Source organism: Microtus oregoni, unplaced genomic scaffold (assembly GCF_018167655.1).
Source record: "Microtus oregoni isolate MIOR12 unplaced genomic scaffold, Mior012 000104F_ref0000108, whole genome shotgun sequence".
NCBI classification, from domain to species: domain Eukaryota; kingdom Metazoa; phylum Chordata; class Mammalia; order Rodentia; family Cricetidae; genus Microtus; species Microtus oregoni.
Window position 1 is genome coordinate 2,477,986 of NW_024544718.1, and position 6,000 is coordinate 2,483,985.

Here is a 6,000-nt window from a genome sequence, read left to right on the forward strand (position 1 = left end):
CAGGGTCAGGTCCACACGGAACCTTATTCTCTCCATCGTGGACACTGTCCATCACGCCTTTCCGCCCCAGTACCTGCTTACTTGATTCTTCCCACCTGCGTGGCGTCCGAGCAGTGTTCCACTCCAGTGCATGTCTATGAGCACAGGCTTGGCCCTGGATTCCTTTTGTGGCAGGCTTATCCCTCCCCACCTGGCCCAGGTGCCGAAGAGGAATTATTTCAGAATGAAAGCTCAAAGATCCATGACCAAAAATGTGCTGAGACAATGGAACGGCAAGTAAATCTGAGCCCTCTCTAAACTTAGGCTTAAGTCATTCCTATGTGGAGAATGCTCTAGAGCCAGTGTGCTTCCGAGGACTGGTGTGCTCTGCAGAAGCCAGCGTTACCAGAGGGGCCTGGAGCTCTGCAGAAGCCAGCGTTACCAGAGGGGCCTGGAGCTCTGCAGAAGCCAGCGTTACCAGAGGGGCCTGGAGCTCTGCAGAAGCCAGCGTTACCAGAGGGGCCTGGAGCTCTGCAGAAGCCAGCGTTACCAGAGCTATCTGGCTGATTCTAGGGTCTGAGACTGGCCTCTAAAGATCTCCCCACTGGGAAATCTAGGTTTTGATCTCTGGTTTGCCCAGAATGTGTCAACATCGTCATCTAAGCCAGAAAACACTCCAGACTGCCCGACTGTCATCTGTCATGCCCAGTTTTGCTGGCTTGGTCTTGGTGTGCTCTCATTTTCTCTCTTCCCCTCTCCTTTCCTCTCCTTCTCCCTCCCTCCCCTTCCCCTCTCCTTCCCTCTCCCTCTGTCTTTCCATTTCGCTCTCCTTTCTTCTCTCTCTCCTTCCTTCTCCTTCCCTTTCCCTCTCTCTTGCCCTCTCGCCCGCTCTCCCTCTCTCATTCTCCCCGTGTGTACCCGTCTCTGCCTTTTCTTGCTCCTCTGTGACTACACCTCTCCATCTCAGTCCCCTCTCACCCTCTTCCCTCTTCCGCCCCCACATCTCGCCCTGTGCCCATGTTGTGTTTCCTCTCTCCTTCCCGTTTTTCTTTCTCCTGCCCACCAATGTGCTCAGATATGGAAATGTGCATCTTTCCTTTGATAAACCCACAGACTTAGGAAGGTAGTTTCACTTAGAACGCAGGGAAAAAATGTGCCAAGGAGTTCACGCAAACCCTAAGTGCACTTGCTGCTCTTGCAGAGGCTTTAGTTAAATTCCCAGAACCCACATGGCAGATCGCAACCATTTGTAATGCAGTTCTGGCAGGGTAGTCCAATACCATCCTGTGACCTGGGCAGGAACTTGGCACAAACATGATGCCCATTGAAACACGCAGGCAGAACGCAGATATACATAAAATGAAATAAACATATTTTTAGGAGAAAGTGAAACGGAGCAATATGTCAGCCTCAGTCAGGATACTAGCCCAGTTTTTCCCACGTGTGCTGGGGTCTCAAAACTACCATCCTTCCCACGTGTGCTGGGGTCTCACCACTACCATCCTTCCCACGTGTGTTGAGGTCTCACCACTACCATCCTTCCCACGTGTATTGAGGTCTCACCACTACCATCCTTCCCACGTGTGCTGGGGTCTCACCACTACCATCATTCCCACGTGTGCTGGGGTCTCACCACTACCATCCTTCCCACTTGTGCTGGAGTCTCACCACTAACATCCTTCCACCGTGTGTTGGGGTCTCACCACTACTACCATCCTTCCCACGTGTGCTGGGGTCTCACCACTAACATCCTTCCCACGTGTGCTGGGGTCTCACCACTACCATCCTTCCCACGTGTGCTGGGGTCTCACCACTACCATCCTTCCCACGTGTGCTGGGGTCTCACCACTACCATCCTTCCCACGTGTGCTGGGGTCTCACCACTAACATCCTTCCCACGTGTGCTGGGGTCTCACCACTACCATCCTTCCCACGTGTGCTGGGGTCTCACCACTACCATCCTTCCCACGTGTGCTGGGGTCTCACCACTACCATCCTTCCCACGTGTGTTGGGGTCTCACCACTACCATCCTTCCCACGTGTGCTGGGGTCTCACCACTAACATCCTTCCCACGTGTGCTGGGGTCTCACCACTAACATCCTTCCCACGTGTGCTGGGGTCTCACCACTACCATCCTTCCCACGTGTGCTGGGGTCTCACCACTACCATCCTTCCCACGTGTGTTGAGGTCTCACCACTACCATCCTTCCCACGTGTGCTGGGGTCTCACCACTACCATCCTTCCCACGTGTGCTGGGGTCTCACCACTACCATCCTTCCCACGTGTGTTGGGGCCTCAGCACTACCATCCTTCCCACGTGTGTTGAGGTCTCACCACTACCATCCTTCCCACGTGTGCTGGGGTCTCACCACTACCATCCTTCCCACGTGTGCTGGGGTCTCACCACTACCATCCTTCCCACGTGTGCTGGGGTCTCACCACTACCATCCTTCCCACGTGTGTTGGGTTCTCACCACTACCATCCTTCCCACGTGTATTGAGGTCTCACCACTACCATCCTTCCCACGTGTGCTGGGGTCTCACCACTACCATCCTTCCCACGTGTGCTGGGGCCTCACCACTACCATCCTTCCCACGTGTGCTGGGGTCTCATTACTACCATCCTTCCCACGTGTGCTGGAGTCTCACCACTAACATCCTTCCCACGTGTGCTGGGGTCTCACCACTACCATCCTTCCCACGTGTGCTGGGGTCTCAACACTACCATCCTTCCCACGTGTGCTGGGGTCTCACCACTACCATCCTTCCCACGTGTATTGAGGTCTCACCACTACCATCCTTCCCACGTGTGCTGGGGTCTCACCACTACCATCCTTCCCACGTGTGCTGGGGTCTCACCACTACCATCCTTCCCACGTGTGCTGGGGTCTCACCACTACCATCCTTCCCACGTGTGCTGGGGTCTCACCACTAACATCCTTCCCACGTGTGCTGGGGTCTCACCACTACCATCCTTCCCACGTGTGCTGGGGTCTCACCACTACCATCCTTCCCACGTGTGCTGGGGTCTCACCACTACCATCCTTCCCACGTGTGTTGGGTTCTCACCACTACCATCCTTCCCACGTGTATTGAGGTCTCACCACTACCATCCTTCCCACGTGTGCTGGGGTCTCACCACTACCATCCTTCCCACGTGTGCTGGGGCCTCACCACTACCATCCTTCCCACGTGTGCTGGGGTCTCATTACTACCATCCTTCCCACGTGTGCTGGAGTCTCACCACTAACATCCTTCCCACGTGTGCTGGGGTCTCACCACTACCATCCTTCCCACGTGTGCTGGGGTCTCAACACTACCATCCTTCCCACGTGTGCTGGGGTCTCACCACTACCATCCTTCCCACGTGTATTGAGGTCTCACCACTACCATCCTTCCCACGTGTGCTGGGGTCTCACCACTACCATCCTTCCCACGTGTGCTGGGGTCTCACCACTACCATCCTTCCCACGTGTGCTGGGGTCTCACCACTACCATCCTTCCCACGTGTGCTGGGGTCTCACCACTAACATCCTTCCCACGTGTGCTGGGGTCTCACCACTACCATCCTTCCCACGTGTGCTGGGGTCTCACCACTACCATCCTTCCCACGTGTGTTGAGGTCTCACCACTACCACCCTTCCCACGTGTGCTGGGGCCTCACCACTACCATCCTTCCCACGTGTGTTGAGGTCTCACCACTACCATCCTTCCCACGTGTGTTGAGGTCTTAAGGCTCCAGCCCCCAGCCCCCAAAGGCGCTGCTGGGCTATTCATGAGAAAGATGATAGCTTAGCCAGGCCTCTGGCATGAAGTGGAGGAAGAGTGACATGGGAAGGCACCCTAGGTGAAATGGACGACTTTTCAGGTTCATCCCTAGATTCTGGGATTTTATGATTTTTGACATTCCTGAACCTGAAATGACCAGACAGAATTCCATCGTGAGCATTATACACCAACACCAAGAGGAGCAAACTAGAACATGTCCAGGTCAAAGTGAACAGGGCAGAGCAAAGGCTGAAGACCTCGTCTTTGTCTCAAAATCAACATTAATTAAGTATATACTATGTACTAGATAACAAGACAAATACTAAGCATACAGATTCTTGAGTCATAGAGTTTTGATTTCTGAGAACTCAGCTGAATGACCAAATCCAGTGACCATTTACCGAATGCTTACCATATGTCACAAGCTGCTCTCAAATTTTGGCATGTGTTACTTGTTTTAATCTCCATTTCACAGATGAGGAAACTGAACCACAGAAAAGCTACATTTGTTGACAGCATAGTGCCATGAAGATTGATTATTGAAAGAGTTTAGGATGCCTGGAATAGAACATTCAAAGGAATGTTGAGCTTCTTGTCCCCGGTCTTCTGTCAGAGAATGTGTGTATCTGCATTGGGAACCTCTTCCCAGCTGGATTCCTGGAGGATAAAACCAAGACTGCATGTTGGTCTTTACTTAGTACAAAGAGAAGAAAACATCCATCTTAGGAGTTAACGTTGTCTGTGGCAGGAACAGCTTGTCAGGAGAGGAAGGAGTGCCTAAGCAGAGGCAGGATGGCCACTCAGGAAGGAAAGAGGACAAAAAGATGTTAGCAAAGGGCTCTTGCAATTCTGAGTAGATGTGCATGTCTATTTCCTGGTGGCATACTGCCTCAAAGACTCATAAGAACCCTTTAGTATCCCCTAGGTATCAGCCATATGTTGACCGCCGGAGATCAGCATGCCTACTTCTGTACACAAGAAGGTGCATGATCTCCTCATGTTTCTGTGCCTGTTTCTTATTTCTCTTTCTGTATTCCCTTCCCAAGGAGTTTTAAGCCATACCTTGTAGGTCCCCTCACAGCCTTCATCCTCATTTCCTGCTTAGGCTTCGCGCTGATCTTGTTGCTATGGAGCTATAAAGCAAGAGCCCAGCAATGGTTGTTATTTAGTGGGGTGTTCAGACAGCAGCAAATAGCCAACAGGCCCGTCACCACTGGCAACATCCATGTAGCCTAAGGGTTCGTGCCTCATACAGGGTAGACTGTAATCACCCATTAGTTGGGCCCAAGTGCCCTTTCAACTGCCAAGGTATAAACTCTGTCCTTCGTCCATGCTTGGCATACTCACATATTCCTATTGGAACTTAGCAGAACAGTGGTGAAAATATTTCTAGAAATAACCAAGCTCATGTGGCCAGACCTTGTCCTTGGGACCTACAGGCTATTAGAGCAAAGGCCCGGATCTGGCAACAGGAAACCTCTCTGCTGCCAGAGACACAGGAAGCAGTGGCATATTGGGAAGATGTCTGACTTCTACAATCCTACCACGTTCCTTTGAAATCTCAAATGCTTCACGTGAAAGGCTGCCCTAAAGGCCTAGAAGGAAAGGAGGTACCACAGAAGGGCTCTTCTCCATACTCCGTGTTCCCAACACAGGCAGTCTCTGTTCCCCAAGTTCACAGCCCCCAATCTGTATAATCTCAAGGAACCGGGTAGACAAAAGGGAAATAAGATTCTCCTAGAGATCCAGAGATACCAAGAGAAGACCATGGAGGGTGAAAGCAGGCTTCAGAATCGGTGATGCCATGATGTAGCTGTCTGTCACATTCTGGAGACAGTTCCAGGCCATCCGCAGGTGCTGAAGGGCAAGAAGCCAATAAAAAATGCCTCTTGGGACTGCTGCCAGTTGGTTTATCTCTAGGTCAGGTTGGATATGCCAAGATAAAGATGCTCAGGTTAAATGTTGTCTCCTGACGGCTCCCAGTCCAATTCCACTCAGTTACCTCTGAGAGCCAACTGGCAATCACTCAAGGTAGAGATAGGGTATTTGAGTTGAGAGGCCAGGTAGTCATGGGACAGGTTGAACTGAACTAGATGATTGGTGGGGATAGAGGTCAAAAGGTGTTCAGAAGCCAGTTCTGCCTCATGCCTGACTCTAGAAACTGGCGTGACCCATCCTACTTCTCAACTGAAGGAAACTACAGGACATTGGGGCTCCAATGGAGCTGTCGCCAATTGGGGAGACTGAAGAC